We start from the raw sequence: 19,020 nt of genomic DNA on the forward strand, positions 1-19,020 counted from the left end.
GCTGAAGTGACTGCTTTTGAGAGCTCAATACTTTTTCCCACGAATACGCTAAAGATGCATGCATCATCTTAGGCAACTCTTGAGGGCATGGAGCCTGTATCTTTTAGGTACTCAGTGGGTCTGAATCTTTGGCAGGGGTGGAGGAAGTAGACAAAGCAGTACAGTGAGCATGAATTTAACTTCATAAAGTCAGCTATCTAAGAATTATTTTGTATGATTCCTCTAAATTAAATATAATGTACTCTGAGCCCTAAATTTATCAGGCTGGTTGGAAATTTAGTATTGATTACTACTCGTCCTTTCTCCTATCCCCCTGTCTCATACATTGGGCAATGGTCCTAGGAGTTCTAGCACAAGACAGGGAATGTAGGGCTCTTTGAATTTTGCTTTGCACTGATCACCACTGATATACTTCTCATCCAATCCTGTACAACTCCTTGAAGGTAAGTTTCACAGAGGCTTCCACGGATTTTTGCTATTTTGGAATCCTAGTACCCAGGATTGAACCTCTTTGCATACCGCTGTGCACTCATTTTCCTTTGAGGTCCTGCCACCATTACAGGGTGCTGTGAAGTAGAAAACATCTAAACATGGTTTCCTCTTTTATTTTTTAGAATAATTTCTTCTTTCACAGAAGCAAAGATGAAAGTAAAATGGCAAATACTCTGAAGTTGCCTTGAAGCTATGCTGCCAGTAAGTGTCCTTTTTTCCCACTGGGTGAAAGGGGTTTGTGGGTGCCTGGCAATTATAAGAAGCAAAAGGACAAAAGTTGGATTTAACAATTATCAGTTGATTTACTGATTACCTATTTGGTGTCAGGTTCTATGCAATGAATAAGATCTGGTCTCTGTCCCCTGGGTGATTCTATTCTACTGGAGGATGAAGAATATATTTGAAAAAGGGGCCCTTATTACTACCGATCTCAGCTTCTGAGGGGAACTTCTTAACTCACAGCTCTTGAATTGCTTTTTTCAGCTTCATTGGTAATAATGAGTTAGATATCCTTTATGGGTGTTTGACTTGTAACTGTGGGAATAGATGAGTGTCTATTTCTGCACTAGGTGTTCTTGGGCTGTGACCTCAAAGAATGGAACCATGTGGCTCAGGCACTTTTCTGAAATCTATGGCCTTACAAGACTTCCTGTTGTAGATAAGATCACTGACTTCTCTTATCTACTTGTTTCTAGGTGCCTCTCTCTGGTAAGATACTGACTTTACCTGCAGAACTGGATTGCTTTTATCCCTAAACTACATATTGCTGACACTCAAGATTAGTGACAGGAGAGAAGAAAGAGTAATTGTTTCTGGGGGAAAAATTATGTAGGTGGTAGCTATTTAAAAATCTAGGGGCTGGCATGCTATTTAGTCAACGATGGCTGCCACGCAGCAATGAAAGAGCTCTTTGGCATCTTTTTCAAAGAACTCTACACTGACATGCTTTATATTCTGATCGTTATTACAGGGAAAAGTGTTTAAAATGTTTCAAACTTTTAAAAATTTCTCACCTGTTTTAGTTTTATTATGTTTTCCTTGAGGCTTCTCAAATAATAATATATCAAGTTTTATTAATTCAGTAATGCTGCATTGTATATTGTTAGGATTTACATGGCAATATAATTCCTAACAGCCATTTTGCAAGTTTTCCTGCCACAGGAGAACAAAGACCAAGAGAATTGGCCAGACAAGAAGTGCTGGACACCAGGAGTCAAATAATGAAAGAAACTAAAACTTCCAAAGAAGTACTGGACTGCACAAGTTCATTCTTGTAGACCCAACCCCCCTGCCCAAAGCCACCAACCAAGACTCCAAAACCCCCTGACAACAAAAGCTTCCCACCAGTGGACGTGTATAAGGATAAAACTCCAGCTCCTAGGGGCTGCCATCATGGACCCAATACCCTATGGCTTGGTGATGTGTAACCCTTCTTCCCCTTTGGATATCCCCATTCCCCATCTCCCTTTCCTTAAATAAATCCATTTTTTTTTCTTTATTCACCGTCCTGAATTGCTATTTAGCATGCCCGCATACCACACTACCAATTTTAACCTTTCATAAATCATAAGGTTTTACGTTCTTGACCTATACCATTTTAATTTTCCAACCATCTGAGCAAACTGCAACTATTATTTAATAACTATCTTAATGAGCTTCTTGTCATGTATATATTTATCCTTAAAAAAATGGTCCTGGAGAGAGCCATTTACATGCAATTTTGACTTTATATTTTGTAAACCTCTATTAAGTATTTTTTCATCTCCACAGAAGCTGGATTGCTTTTCAGTTTTATCCCCTTTTAAAAATATGAGGACATATAACTAGAACTTCTAGAGAGAGCCCTTAAAATTACCTTAACAACCTAGGGATATCAAGGTTATAAGCATTCTTTTTCATTTAGGCAGAAAAAAATTAATTGTAAGGAAAAAGCATGTTACATCACATTCTCCCTGCAGGAGAGGTTAGTTTCTTAAATATCTGTCTTCCAGTCACTTGGGATCTATGTAAGAAGTAAGGACAGCATAACTTGGGAATGAATATGGTAGATCACCCAGTATCTCTTATTTTCCACTCTGCTTGTTTTCTCCTTTGTTTGTTTGGAAACCTCACATGCTTTCTATACCATGACAATACTTGGTCTTCTGAAGGAATTAAAAACATAGTCATAGTAAAGTCTGAATAAGTTAATGGCTTAACCTATCACTAAATTAATCATTTGCATTTGAATAAGCTGACAAAGCCCAAAAGAAAGCCTCTCAGGAGATTTTCAGGCTTCAGTCTTTCAGTGGAAAGGGCATATTGGCTAGTAATATCTGATCCTCTCCCCCCTACCAACCACCAAAATATCTATTTGGGATCTCCCTAGTTTTTTTCTGTAAACTGATCCTGACTGGTAGCCCTGCTAAGTGGCAGTTGAACTGTAGCTGACAAGTCTCTAACTTGATCTCTGACACTGGGTGTATGTGTGTGTGTGTGAGGTGGGGAGGTGGAGGATGAGGAGAATGCAGATGTAAAGAGAAAGAGCATATTAAGAGAGGAATCAAGTCTGTCTTTAACATGTACATCCACTGTAGGCTAAATGGGGTTATATGTTATAGGAAGATGGAAAAGCAAGCATAATTCCTGGTTTTTACAATAAGAATCTTATGACTCTGATGATTAAGAAAAGTGAAGATATTATAATTTTGTAAAGCTACATTTGGGGTCAGGCCTGTCTGGGCTTGTATATTATATATTATTCTAACTTTTTTTTAATGGTATATTCTTGGATGAATCCTTTACCCTCTCTAGACTGTAAATCCCCAAAAGTAAAAGGAGACTTATGCTTACCTGCTGTTCAAGTGTGCCACAAAGAACAAATTAGATAATAGATACAAAAGCACTTTGCAAACCCCAAAATTATAAAGTGCTGAATAAAGCTGAGATGTTTGTAATTCAAGATCAGTTTATAAATATTCAGCAGGTATTTTTGAACCCCCTCCCCTGCCATCCCTTGCCCCTGCATTTTCCAAAAATCGTGTTGCCTTTCAGTTCCTTGGCTGAGAAAGGCCACACCAGCGTAAAACTGGTGGCGTAGCATGCTTAGACAGAGATAATTTAGTGCTCCTGGGCACAAAAGGGCCCTGCACTTGGCTTAATGCTTTGCTCCTATTATCTTGAAATTTTTAATTTTTGAATAAGGAGTCCCACATTTTCATACTGTATTTAATCCTCCAAATTATGTAGCTGGCTCCTAGGCTACTTTCTCTGTATTCCTTTATAGAGCTGGAGCAAGAAGTTTCTTTATGACACCACTGGGAGGAGCATATATTAGTTAGCTGAGTCTGGCTGGGGAATTGGTCTGAGGGAGTTCAATGGTTGCAGTTAAGTAGCTCTCTAGATGAACACTGTGGGGTGGTTAGTCTGGGCTGAGGACCAAATGTTATATCAGAGCCAAACATCTGGCTGCCCATTGTGCTAACAAGTTCCATAGTGGAACCTAATCAGCAGCAAGGGTCATTAGGCCCTGACCATGCTAACAGAAAACAACTTAGAAATCACTAATCTCTGTCTTCAGCAGCAAATGCCAACATTTGCCACAGAGTCCCAAGGAATCAGAGAGTTAGAACAGTTACAAGATTTTGTGCACTATTGTGAGCTTCTTTCACATTTCTTTCTGCTTCAAGGTTATGTAACAATTACACTGAAAAAGTGGAACTACATAAAGTAAATTCTCAAAGCAATTTCCCATTTCCCTCACTACCTGCTCAAACCTGTTTGGTGGTTTTGTTTTTTCCTTGCCACTGTACTAAATTTTGCCAGGTCCTAAAGCTTTGGGATACTTAAAAATCCCCTGCTCACATTTGCCACAAGAATTGTTTCTTTTCAGTAATTACAATGTCAAGTCTTATGTAATAGTCAATATTCTGAATTTCATTTCAAGATAAAGCTTCTCCCCTTCCTGAGAATGATCTGTTTCAGACATAACTGTAGTTGAAAAGGGAGCATATTCTTACCTTTTCTTCTTATTCTTATTGTGCATCACCTTTCCCTCTTTCCCCCAATTTGTTAACCACTTCTTGTGAACTCTTTGGGTCATAGTGGGCAAAACATCAGAAATAAGAAATAAGAAAAATATTACTTGAAAGATCTTATCGTGACTTGACTTGAATGTACCTGTTTGACAGATATTTAAACCTTACACTTGAGTTGTCTTCAATTATTTGATCATATTTTTTACAACTTTTAATAATTCATTTTTGTTACAGATGTTTCTCCTTTTTTCCCCCCAGACACCATCCTCTCCATCCCATCCCCCCCCCATTATTGTCTATGTCTATTGGTTATGCACGCATGCATATAAATTCTTTGGATTATCTCATCCATCCCCCCCACCACAACCCCTCTGAAGTCTGTCAGTCAGAACCTTTCTCATTTCTATTTATCTGGGTTTATTTTGTTTGTCAGCTTATTTTGTCCATTACATTCCACAAATAAGTGAGATTATGTGGTATTTATTTTTCTCTGGCTTATTTCCCTTAGCATAATGCTATCCAGGTCTCTCCATGTCATCTCAAAGGATAAGAGATCTTTCTTTCATACAGGTACATAGTATTCCATTGTGTATATGTACCATAGCTTTTTTATTCACTCATCTACTGATGGACACTTGGGCTGTTTCCAGATTTAGAAATAATAGTGCTGTTATGAACATAGGGGTATATATATTCTTTCTGATTGGTGATTCAGACTTCTTAGAATATATTCCTAGAAGTGGGATCACTGGATTAAATGGAAGTTCAATTTTTAATTTTTTGAGGTAACACTGTATTGTTTTCCATAGTGGCTGCACTAGTCTGCATTCCTACCAGCAGTGTACTAGAGTCCCCTTTTCTCCAAACCCTGAGCAGCACTTGTTGTTTGATGATTTGTTAATGGCAACCATTCCAGCAGGTGTGAGGTGATACCTCTTGTTGTTTTAATTTGCATCTCTCTGATGATTAATGACATTGAGCATTTTTTCATCTGTCTCTTGGCCATTAGAATATCCTGTTTGGAGAGGTGTCTATTTAGGTCCTCTGCCCATTTTTTAATTTGGTACTTTGTCTTCCTTTTTTTGAGTTGTACGAGCACTCTATATATTTTGGAAATTAACCCCTTATCTGATATATCATTGGCAATTATGCTCTCCCAAATAGTGGGTTCCCTTTCCATTTCGGTGGTTGTTTCTTTTGCTGTGCAGAAGCTTTTTAGTTTGATGTAGTCCCATGTGTTCATTTTCTCCTTTGTTTCTGTTGCCTAAGCTGATATATCAGTGAAAATTCTGCTGTGTATGATGTCTGAAATTTTGTTGCCTACAGTTTCTTCTAGGATTTTTATGGATTCACCAATCACATTTAAGTCTTTTATCCATTTTGAATTTATTCTTCTGTATGGTGTAAGTTGATGGTCTAGTTTCATTTTTTGGCAAGTAGCTGCCCAATGTTCCTAATACCATTCATTGAAGAGGCTGTCTTTACTCCACTGTGTGCCCTTGACCCCTTTGTCAAATATTAATTGAGCATATTGCCTTGGGTCCATTTGTGGGTTCTCTGTTCTGTTCCACTGGTCTATATGCCTGTTCTTGTGCCAATACCAGGCTCTTTTGATTACAGCGGCTTTGTAGTATAACCTGAAATCTGGTAATGTAATCCCTCCAACTTTGTTCTTCTTTTTCAAGATTGCTGTGGCTAATCGAGGTCTTTTTTGGTTCCATATGAAATATTGATGTATTTGATCTAGTTCTGCATCTTCTGCTCTGCTGTTTAGACCTTCTAATGTGTTCTTTATTTCTGATATGTCATTCTTCATTTTTTCTTGGTGGTTTTTAATTTCCAACTGGTTGATTTTTAACATTCTATGTATTTACGCATGGTGCTCATGTCCTGACATATGCTATTGACCTTCCTCAAGATCATGGCTCTGAATTCTAGTTCTGTTAACTTGCTTAACTGCACCTCATTTATCTCATTTTCGGTAGAGGTCTCTTATTCTTTCATTTCACTTTTGTTTCTGTGTTTCACCATTTTGGCTATCACAGTGGGCTTTGGAGCCAGCCAAATTTTCCCTGTGGGTGTTGGTGTTCTGCTTTTTGTGGCTCCCTCTCCTGGGTTTGCACAAGGGAGGGAGTACCCATGTTAAACACCACTGTCAAGTCTTACTTTCCTGGTTAGAGTTGCTAGCCTAGCAATGGTACAGTTTTCCTCTAGCTTTTGCCTGGAGGCTATCAGTAGAGGTTACTTGAAGAGCCCTGAATTGTCAGTTGAATGAAAAACTCCCTCAGTGTAAGGTGATTTCCCAAGGGTGGGGCAGATACTGGTTGTTCATGGGCCTCAATTTTCATTTCAATGGCCATCAGGTGGGGTTGAATCTCCAAGGGAGGGGCCCCCTCCTCTCCCCAGAGCCCTGGAAGGGAGTAAGATTACCACTGTCCTGTGTGGCCACAACTCAGCAAAAGCTCTGAGCGCCCTCCTAATCCCGAGTGTCCCCACACAGATCCAGTTCAGTCTGCCCTCCCTCTGCTGGAGCCCAAGGTGAGTGGCTGTGGCTATTTTAGCTTCTGTCTTGGCTTTGGGCTGTGGAGCTGCTTGGGAGTGTAACTCGAGGGCACTGCTCACAGCTAAGTCTGCTGCTGCCTGTGGACTCCTAGCCCCCCTCTCATGCCTTCACAATCCTGCCAGAATTGAGTCAGTGTCCCTGGTTATATCAACTTCTAAGCTGCTTTTCTGTTGCCTTTTCCTGATGATTTATCTTTATTTTCCTTGTAATTCCAGTTTGTTCCTGGGAGATGATCTGTGTAGCTTCCATTCACTGTGCCGTCATTTTGGTTTCCATTACTTTTTTCAATGTCCTGTGGTTTTCTCCAAATAGGTCCTTTACTTCTTTGGTTAAGTTTATTCCTAGGTATCTTAATTTTTTTGCCACAAACATAAATGGGATTGTGGTGTTTTTTTTTTGTTGTTGTTGTTCGTTTGTTTCTCTTTCTGTGAATTTCTTATTGGTGTATAAGAATGATGTCGAGTTTTCGATGTTAATTTTGTATCCTGCTACCTTGCCAAATTTATTTATTAAATCTAGTAGATTTTTGATGGAGTCTTTAGGGTTCTCTATGTACAGTATCATGTCATCTGCAAATAATAACAGTTTCACTTCCTCTTTTCCAATTTGGATCCCTTTTATTTTTACTTCCTGTCTGGTTGTTGTGGCTAAGACTTCCAGTACTATGTTAAATAGGATTGGTGAAAGTGGGCATCCTTGTCTTGTTCCTGTTCTTGAGGGAAATGCTTTTAGTTTTTGCACATTGAGTATGATGTTGACTGCAGGTTTTTCATATATGGCCTTGTTATGGCCAGATATGTCCCTCTATTTCCACACTGCTGAGTGTCTTTACAAGAAATGGATGCTGGATTTTGTGAAATGCTTTTTCAGCATCTATTTATATTGTCATATATTTTTCTTTCTTTCATTTTGTTTTTGTGGTGTATCACATTTATTGATTTGCAAATATTGTACCATTCTGGTATCCCTGGAATGAATCTCACTTGGTCATGATGAACAATTTTTTGATGTATCACTGGATCCTATTTGCTAATGTTTTGTAAGGATTTTGGTATCTATGTTCATGAGATGTATTGCCATGTAGTTTAATTTTTTTGTAGTGTCTTTATCTGGTTTTGGATTTAGAATTATGCTGGCCTCGTAAAAAGATTTTGGAAGTCTTCCTTTTTCTTGAATTTGTTGGAATAGTTTGAAGAGAATGGGTGTTATATATTCTTTAAATGTTCAGTAAAACTCCCCTGTGAACCTATCTGGGCCTGGGCTTTTGTTTGCTGAAAGAGTATTGATTACATCTTCAATTTTCTTCGTTGTTATTAGTCTGTTCAAGTTTTCTTTCTCTTCCAAATTTGGTTTTGGAAGACTACGTGTTTCTAGAAATTTATCCATTTCCCTTAGGTTGTCCCATTTGTTGCCATATAATTGTTCATAGTACTTGTTAACGATCCTTTGTATTTCTGTGGTGTCAGCTGTTACTTCTCCGCTTTCATTTCTGATTTTGTTTATTTGGGTTCTCTCTCTTTGTTTCTTGGTGAGTCTAGCTAAGGGTCCATCAATCTTGATTATCTTTTCAGAGAACAAGTTCTTTGTGTTTCATTGCTCTTTTGAATTTTTTTTTTTTTTGATCTGTGTATCGTTTATTTCTGCTCTGACATTTACTATTTCCTTCCTTCTACTTGCTCTGGGGTTTTCTTTTTCTTTGCTTTCCAGATCTGTAATTTGTGAAGTTAGATATTCAATTAGAAATTTTTTTGTTTGTTTATTGAGGTAAGCCTGTAGTAATATGAACTTCCCCCTCAGGACTGCTTTTACTGCATTCCATAAATTTTGTGTTGTTGTGTATTTGTTTCCAGGCAGGTTTTTTTTTTTTTTTTTTTTTTTTTTTTTGGTAGTACATGCCCCTAGCGGGAACCTAACCCAGGACTCTCTGGTCCGTAGGCTGATGCTCAACTGCTGAGCCAAACTGGCCAGGGCTGTTTCCAGGAAGTTTTTAATTTCTTCCTTGATCTCCTTGGTAACCTATTCTTAGTTTAAGAACATACTATTTAACCTCCCTGTGTTCAAATGTCTTAGTATGTTTTTGTTCTTATTGATTTCTATTTTCATGCAATTATAATCTGAGAAGATGCTTGATTTGATTTCAATCTTCTTGAAATTATAGAAACTTAGTTTGTGTCGTAACGTATGGTCTATGTTTGAGAATATTCCATGTGCACTTGAGAAGAATGTGAATTCTGCAGTTTTGGGGTGTAATTCTTTGTAGATATCTACTAAATCCATTTGATCTAGTGCATCATTTAGTCTCTGTTTCCTTGTTAATTTTTTTTCTAGAGGATCTATCCAATGATGACGGTGGAGTGTCGAAGTCCCCTGCTATGATTGTATTGCTGTTGGTTTCTCCTTTGAAGCCTTCCAAAAGATTTTTAATACATTCAGGTGCTCTTATATTTTGTTCAAATTGTCTACCAAGGTTATATCTTCCTGTTGGATAGATTCTTTCAACATTATGTAGTGGCCTTCTTTGTTTCTAGTTATGGCCTTCATTTTGACATCTATTTTATCAGATATGAGTATTGCTACCCAGCTTTGTTTTCCTTTTCATTTGCTTGGAAGATTTTTTTTCATTCCTTCAATTGCATCCTATGTGAGTCTGCTGTTATGAGGTGGGTTTCTTGTAAACAACATATATAAGAGACATGCTTTCTTATCCAGTCAGCTACTCTGTGACTTTTTATCATAGCATTCAATCCATTTACATTTAAAGTTTTTATTAATATGTACTTTTTTTTAATCCTCACTCGAGGACATTTTTTCATTTTTTGTTCAGATAGAGTGGGAGGGGGAGAGAGAGAGAGAAACCTCGACGTGATAGGGACACATCAAGTGGCAGCCACCCACACGACCCAACCAGGGCCGGGGACGAACTGAAACCGAGGTACGCCCTTAGCGGGAACCAAACCTGGGTCTCTCTGGACTGCAGGCTGATGCTCTAACCACTGAGCCAATTTATTATAATTTTTGTTCATTGTGGTTATATTTTTCTTCCTATTTCTTTGAGTAATTACATCGGTCCTTTTAACATTTCTTGCAATGCAGATTTTGTGCCAATTTAGTCCCTTAGCATTTTTTTTTTTTTTAATACATGCCCCTAGTGGGAACTGAACCTGGGACTCTCTGGTCCGCAGGCTGATGCTCAACCACTGAGCCAAACTGGCCAGGGCCATTTTTTTTTTTTTTTTTTTTTGTGGGGTCTGGGAAGCTTTTTATTTTACCTTCTATTTTGAATTATAGCCTTGCTGGATAAAGTCTTGGATTCAGATCTTTGTTTTTCATTACCTGATTACTTCATGCCATTCCCTAGTTGATAGCTTTATGGGGGTTTCTATTTAGATAAAACTGTTGCTTTTCTCTTGCTGCCTTTAGGATTTTCTCTTTGCCTTTAGTTTTTGGCATTTTAATTATAATGTCTCTTTTTGTGGGCCTGTTTGGGATCTTCTTATTTGGGGCTCTCTGTGCTTCTTGAACTTGAATGCCTTTGCCCTTCATAAGTGAGGGACATTTTCTCTCATTATTTCTTCAAATATATTCTCTAACCCTTGCTCATTTTCTTCTTCTTCTGGAACTTTTATGATGTGAATGTTGTTATGTTTTTCATTGTCCCACAGTTGTCTTAAGCTGTCTTTCTGATTTTCCATTGGTTTATCTTTGGTTTTTCTGATTGGTTAATTTTTTTCTACCCTGTCTTCTAATTCACTGATCAAGTCCTCAGCTTCCTGTACTCTGCTGGTTATTCCTACCAATGCGTTCTTTATTTCTATATCATTCTTCATTTTCAATTGGTTTGTTTTCAATGTTTCTATATCTTTATTCATGGAGCTGAGCTCTTTACTCATGCTGTTGAGCTTTCTCATTATAATCAGTCTGAACTCTATCTTTGATAACTTGCTTAACTGCATTTCATTTGTCTCATCTTTTGTAGAATTCTGTTCTTCTTTCACTTGGGATTTGTTTCTTTGGTTCACCATTTTGGCTATCTCAGTGGGTTTTGGAGCCTGCCAAATTTTCCTTGTGGGTGTTGGTTTTCCACTGTTTGTGGCTCCCTTTATTGTGTTTGGATGAGTGTGGGAGGGTCCACATTAAACACCACTGTCAAATCATAGTTTCCTGGGTAGATTTGCAAGCCCAGGAAAGGTTCAGTTACTCTTTATCTTTTTTGCCTGGAGGCTATTAGTCTTAGTTCCTTGATAATCCTAGGGTTGTAGCCCTCAGCTGAATTAAAAAAATTCTCACGTGTTCAGGGTCAGAAGATTTCTAGAGGGTGGGGCATATGCTTGCTGTTAATAAGCCTCAGTTTCCATTTCTCTGGCCCAGCTTGATGGAGTTAAATTTCTGAGGGAGGGGCTGTTGCTTCTACCTGGGGCTATGGGAAGCAGCTCTTTGAGTAAGATGGCTACTGTCCTGTGGGGGATTGATTCAGCACAAAACTCACAATGCCCTCCCAGCTCTCCAAGCTCATGAATGTCCACACAGTTTCAGTTCAGTCTGCCTCCCTCTGCTGGAGCCCAAGGTGAGTGGTTGTAGCTAATTTAGTGCTCTGTCTTGGCACTCTGTGTGACCTCAAGCCAGCTCCTGTCTGTAGGCTCCCAGCCCACCCCCTCACACCTTCACAGACCTACCAGGCTTGATTTAGTGTTCTTTTTTCCTGTTCCTGGTTATATGTGTCCTCTCTAGCTGATTTTATGTTGCTTTTTCCTGGCAATTTGTTTTATTTTAGTTGTAATTCCAGTTTGGTCCTGGGAGATGATTTGTGTAGCTTCCATTCACTCTGTCGCAAATTTGGAATCTCTATTTGGTGATCTCTTAACTCCACATTCTTTAACAAAGTTAAAAATCTCTCTTTGCATGGCTATTAAGAAACTGGAGATGCAGCTGGAGAGGCAGTTTCCACTCCTAATTCTGATAATATATCTCCAGTTTCTGCTGTGGCCCCATTGCTCTAGGCTTAAAGCCCTTTTTGAATGAGGTATTTAGGAAAGCTCAATTCTGGTCTTTGATAGGCTGAATAATGGTCTCCCAAAGATATCAATGTCTGCATTTCTGGAACCTGTGAATATGATATTTTATATGATAAAAGGGAGTTTGCAGATGTGATTAAGAATTTTGAGATGAGGATATTATCCTGGATTATCTGGGAGGGCCTTTATAATCAGAACTTTCTTTATAAGAGGGAAGGAGAAAATCAGAGGGGGGAGAAAGCACTGTAACAATGGAAATAGATATTAGGGTGGTGTAACCACAAACCAAGGGATGCCAGGAGTCTCTAGAAATAGGAAAGGACAAGGAATGAATCCTTATCAATAGCCCCCAGAAGGATCCAGTCCTTTCAACACTTTGTTTAGCCCTGTAAGACTCATGTGAAACTTTTGACCTCCAGAACTGTGAGATAATAAACTAGACTTGTTTTAAGTCACTGAGTTAGTGGTAATTTGTTATAAGGAGGATTAGGAAAAAAATATAGTCCAGACTTCTGGTCAAGATGGCAGCATAGGTAAATGCTGAAAAGACACCAGAGACACACGGAGAGGAACTGCATTGTTTGAAATTGAGGAGAGATCTAGAGAGGAAGCTTTCTTCAGGACAGACATGCTGGTGGAGGCCTTGTTTCTTTGTTGAGCATTTCCTGCAAGGGGCTGGCAGGTGGGTCCCACTTCTGGGCCTCCAGAAACCTACCTGAACAGTTTTCACTTTTCTGGTGATACCCTGAGGCCCTACCCCACCCAACTTTTGGGCCCACCCAAGCTATTACCAGTGTCTTTACCATAGAATTAGCCTATCTTGGATCCTGCTTCAGATTTTCCTAAATTCTTTCAAACAAGCAGCACCTGGCCTCAGCGTGCCCCATACCTCTTGCTAAGTGGCCCCAGGCCTTACACAAGAAGCAGCCAGCCTTGGTTCACAGCTTAGCTTTTCCTGGGTACCTCCGAGCCCACCACGAGAAGCAGACATCTGCAGTTCACTTTGAGGCTTAAGCCTAGTGACCCCAGGTAGAACACAGGTAGTGAATGACCTTACTCCAGAGCCAGCACATCCAGTAGACAGCTTCAGACCACATTGAAACACCACCACCCAACCACCTCCACAAGCAACATACTCAAGGAGTGGGCTCAGCAGATACCAGAGCCATACAAGTAAGTCTTACTCTGTGTGGTAAGCCTCTGCACAGCTGATCCTCCAAAGTGATCAGAGGTTGGTGGTCAGTGGTCACAATCAGTCCTTCCAGCTGATCAGCCTGAGTAAATCCCTCCCATTGATGTGCCATCAGCAATCAAGACTCAATTACAACAGAACGGTGGACAGTCCACACAAAGTGGGCACCATGAAGGCCCAACTGGGGTCATCAGGGAAACTGTGACACTGGACCTTACAGCATACCTATAACAATTGGCCACCATGTGAAGCCTAGGAGACATAGACACTCTATCTGATACATAGGAACAATCACAGAGAGACAGCCAAAATGAGGACACAAAGAAACATATCCCAAATAAAAAATAAATAAATAAATACATAAAATAACAGAACAAAACTCCGGGAAAAGATCTAAAAAAAGATGGAGATAAGAAATTAATCACATGCAGAATTTAAAACACTGGTGAAAAGGATGGTCAATAAATGTATGAGAAATTCCAAAATGGTGGCAGAGCGAATGGAAGTTACACAGGCCATCTCCCAGGACCAAGCTGAAATTACCACAAAAATAAATACAACTCATCAGGAAAAGGCAACAGAGAAGCATCGTGAAGGACCACATAATCAGGGACACTGACTCAATCCTGGTAGGCTTGAAGAGACGCGAGAGGAGCTCTGGGAGCCCACAGTTGGCAGTGGCCTTAGCTGTGAGCAGCAGCCTTAGCTGTGAGTGGTGGCATTAGCTATGAGCGGCGGCCTTAGATGGGAGCAGCGGCCTTGGCTGTGAGCGGTGGCCTCAGCTGGAAGCAGTGGCTTTGGCTGTGAGTGGTGGTCTTACCTGGGAGCAACAGCCTTGGCTATGAGCAGCACCCTCGAGTTAAACTCCCAAGCGGCTCCACAGCCCAGAGCCAGGACAGACATTAAAATAGCAGCAGCCACTTACATTGGACTCCAGCAGAGGGAGGGCAGATTGTACCGGAACTGTGTAGGGGTCACTCAGGATTTAGAGGGTGCTCAGAGCTTTTGCTGAGTTGCAGCCATGCATTACTGTGGTCATCTTACTGTTTCCCAGGGCTCTGGGGAGAGGTCGAGGCCCCCCCTTGGACATTCAACCCCCCCAATTGCCATTGAAATGCTAATTGAGGCTCATTAACAACCAGCATCTGCCCTACATTCCGGAAATCCTGTTACTCTGAGCACCTGAGGGAGTTTTTCATTCAACTGACAAGCCAAGATTTTTCGCATAAACCCTACTGATAGCCTACAGGCAAAAATATAGAGGAAAACTATACCATTCCCTGGGCTAGCAACTTTAACCAGGAAAGTAAGACTTGACAGTGGTGTGTAAAATAGGTCCTCCATGACTCATCCAAAGCCAGGACAGGGAGCCACAAACAGCAGAAAAAAAAAACAACCACAGGGAAAATTTGGCAGGCTCCAAACCCTGCTGTGATAGCCAAAATGGTGAAACACAGAAACACAAGACAAATAAAGAGCAAGAGACCTGTACCAAAGAGGAGATAAAGGAGGTGCAGTTCAGCAAGTTAACAGAACTAGAATTCAGAGCCATGATCTTGAGGAAACTCAACAGTATGTGTGAGGACATGAGCACCATGAGTAAAGACAAAGAAATGTTGAAAATCAAACAGTTGGTAATTAAAAACCACCAAAAAGAAATGAAGAATAGCATAGCAGAAATAAAGAACACATTAGAAGGAATACAAAGCAGAGAAGAGGAAGCTGAGGACCGGATTAGTGAATTAGAAGATAGGGTAGAAAAAATTAACGAATCAGAAAACCAAAAGAAAAAATAAAACTATTAAAAAACAGGAAGACAGTTTAAGAGAACTGTGGGACAACTGGAAATGTAATAACATTCGCATCATAGGAGTCCCTGAAGAAGAAGAAAATGAGCAAGTGTTAGAGAATATATTTGAAGAAATAGTGACAGAATACTTCCCCAGTTTTGTGAAGGAAGAAGGCATTAAAGTTCAAGAAGCACAGAGAGCCCCAAATAAGAAAAACCCAAACAGGCTCACATGAAGACACATAGTAATCAAAATGCCAAAAATTCAAGACAAAGAGAGAATCCTAAAAGCAGCAAAAGATAAGCAACAGGTTACCTGCAAAGGAATCCCCATAAGGTTCTCAGCTGACTTCTCAACAGAAACACTACAGGCCAGAAGGGAATGGCATGAGGTAATCAAGGTTATGAAAAACAAAGATCGGAATCCAAGACTACTCTACGCAGCAAGGTTATCATTTAAAATAGAAGGTCAAATAAAGAGCTTCCCAGACCAAAAAAAAAAAAAAAAAAAAGGGCTAAGGGATATGTTAGCACCAAACCAGCACTGAAAGAATTTTAAAAGGACTGCTGTAATTAGCAGAAGAAATAGGAAGAAAAAAAAATAATCACACTAAACAAAAATGGCAATAAATAAATACATATCAATAATCAACTTAAATGTAAATGGATTGAATGCTCCCATAAAAAGACAGAGTAGCTGATTAGATAAGAAAGCATGACTCATCAATATGTTGTTTCCAAGAGACCCACCTCACAACTAAAAACTCATATAGGTTGAAACTGAAGGGGTGGAAAAAAATCTTCCAAGCAAACAGACAGGAAAAAAAGCTCAGGTAGCAATACTCATATCTGATAAAATAAATTCAAAATGAAGACCATAACTAGAGACAAAGAAGGCCAGTACATAATATTGAAAAGATCTATCCAAGAGGAAGATATAACCTTGATAAACATATATGTACCCAATATAGGAGCACCAAGATATATTAAAAATCTTCTGGAAGACTTCAAAGGAGAAATTGATAGCAATACAATCATAGCAGGGAACTTCAACACCCGGCTGACATCACTGGATACATCCTCTAGACAAAAAATTAGCAAAGAAACAAAGACTCTCAATGAAGCACTAGACCAAATGGATTTAATAGATATCTACAGAGAATTACACACCAAACTACAGATTTCACATTCTTCTCACATGCACATGGGACATTCTCAAAGATAGACCACATGTTAGGACACAAACTAAGTCTCTACAAGTTCAAGAAGATTGAAATCATATCAAGCATCTTCTCAGATCACAATGGCATGAAACTAGAAATCAATTGCAACAAGAGCATGCAAAGACATTTGAACACATGGAAGCTAAATAGCATGTTATGAAACAACAAATGGGTCAATGAGGAGATCAAGGAAGAGATTAAAAACTTCCTGTAATCCAATGAAAATGAACAAACAACAACACAAAACCTATGGGATAAAGCAAGAGCAGCTCTGAGAGGGAAGTTCATAACACTATAGGCCTACCGCAAGAAGCAAGAAAAATCTCTAATAGACTACCTAACCTCACAACTTAAAGAACTAGAAAGCAAACAAAAAGAAAATCCCAGAGCAAGTAGAAGGAAGGAAATAGTAAAGATCAGAGCAGAAATAAATGACATAGAGACAAAAAAAAAACAATTCAAAGGATCAACGAAAAAAGAGCTGGTTTTTCAAAAAGTTAAACAGGATTGATGAACCCTTAGCTAGACTCACCAAGAAACAAAGAGAGAGAACCCAAATACACAAAATCAGAAATGAAAGAAGAGAAGTAACAACTGATACCACAGAAATACAGAAGATCATTAACAACTACTACGGAAAATTATATTTCCACATGTTCAACAATCTAAGTGAAACGGACAAATTTCTAGAAACACATAGTTTACCAAAACTGGACTGGGAAGAGATAGAAAACTTGAACAGACCAATAACAATTAAGGAAACAAAGGATGTAATCAAGAGTCTCCCAGCAAACAAAAGCCCAGGCCCGGATGGCTTTACAGAAGAGTTTTACCGAACATTCAATAAAGAACAAACAACCATTCTTTTCAAACTATTTCAAAAAATTCAAGAAGACTTCCAAACTTGTTTTTTGAGGCCAGCATAATTCTAATTTCAAAAACAGAAAATGACAATTACAAAGAAAGGAAACTAAAAACCAATATCCCTGATGAACATAGATGCCAAAATTTTGAACAAAATACTAGCAAATCGGATCCAGCAACACATGAAAAATTATGAAACAAGACCAAGTGGGATTCATCCCAGGGATGCAAGGCTGGTACAATATTTGAAAATCAATAAATGTGATATACCACATAAACAAAATAAAGACTAAAAACCACATGATAATATCAATAGATGCTGAAAAAGCCTTCGACAAAATCCAGAATCCATTTCTGATAAAAACGCTCGGCAGGGTGGGAATAGAGGGGTTATATCTAGACATAATAAAGGCCATATATGAAAGACCTACAGCCAACATCATACTCAATGGACAGAAACTAAAAGCATGTCCCATAAGAACAGTAACAAGACAGGGATGCCTGCTTTTACCACTCTTATTTAACATAATACTGGAAGTCTTACCTACAGCAATCAGACAGAAAGAAAAAATAAAAGGGATCCAAATTGGAAAGGAGTTAGTGAAACTATCATTATTGGCACTTGACATAATACTATATGTTGAAAACCCCAAAGACTTCATCAAAAATTTACTAGACTTAATAAATGAATTTGGCAAGTAGCAGGATACAAAATTATTGTCAAGAAAGTGATGGCATTCTTGTACACCAATGATAAACTCACAGAAAGAGAAACTAGGAAAACAATCCCATTTACCATTGTGGCAAAAAAACTAAGATACCTAGGAATAAACTTAACCAAAGAAATAAAGGACCTCTTCACAGAAAACTACAGGTCATTGAAAAAAGAAATAGAGCAAGATATGAAAAAGTGGAAGCACATACCCTGTTCATGGATTGGGAGAATTAACATCATTAAAATGTCCATATTACCCAAAGCAATACATAGATTCCACGCAATCCCCATCAAAATATCAACGGCATACTTCTCAGAATTAGAACAATTACTTCAAAAGTTCATATGGAACCAAAAAAGACCTCAAATAGCCACAGCATTCTTGAAAAGGAAGCACAAAGTTGGAGGGATCACAATACCAGATTTCAGGTTATACTACAAAGCCACTATAATCAAAACAGCCTGGTAATGGCACAAGAACAGGAATATAGACCAGTGGAACAGAACAGAGAACCCAGAAATGGACCCAAGGCAATATGCTCAATTAATATTTGACAAAGGGGGCAAGAGCATACAGTGGACTAAGGACAGCCACTCTCATACATGGTGTTGGGAAAATTAGACAGCTACATGCAAAAAAAAAAAAATGAAATTAGACCAACAAATTACACCCTACACAAGAATAAATTCAAAATGGATTAAAAACTTAAATGTGACTCATTAATCCATAAAAAGCCTGGAAGAAACTGTAGGCAACAAAATTTCAGACATCATGTGCAGCAGAATTTCCACTGACACATCACCTAAGGCAACAGAAACAAAGGACACAATGAACACATGGGACTACTTCAAACTTAAAATATTCTGCACAGCAAAAGATACAATCATCAAAACGGAAAGGCTACCCACTGTATGAGAGAGCATAATATATGTAGAGTGCGCATACAACTCAACAAAAAGAAGACAAAGAACTCAATTAATCAGTGGGCAGAGGAAGTAAATAGGCACCTCTCCAAACAGGACATACAAATGGCTGAGAGACATATGAAGAAATGCTCATCATCACTAATCATCAGAGAGATGCAATTTAAAACAACAATGAGGTATCAACTCACACCTGTCAGAATGACTGCCATTAACAAATCATCCAACAA

This window comes from Molossus molossus, unplaced genomic scaffold, assembly GCF_014108415.1.
Source record: "Molossus molossus isolate mMolMol1 unplaced genomic scaffold, mMolMol1.p scaffold_m16_p_2, whole genome shotgun sequence".
NCBI classification, from domain to species: domain Eukaryota; kingdom Metazoa; phylum Chordata; class Mammalia; order Chiroptera; family Molossidae; genus Molossus; species Molossus molossus.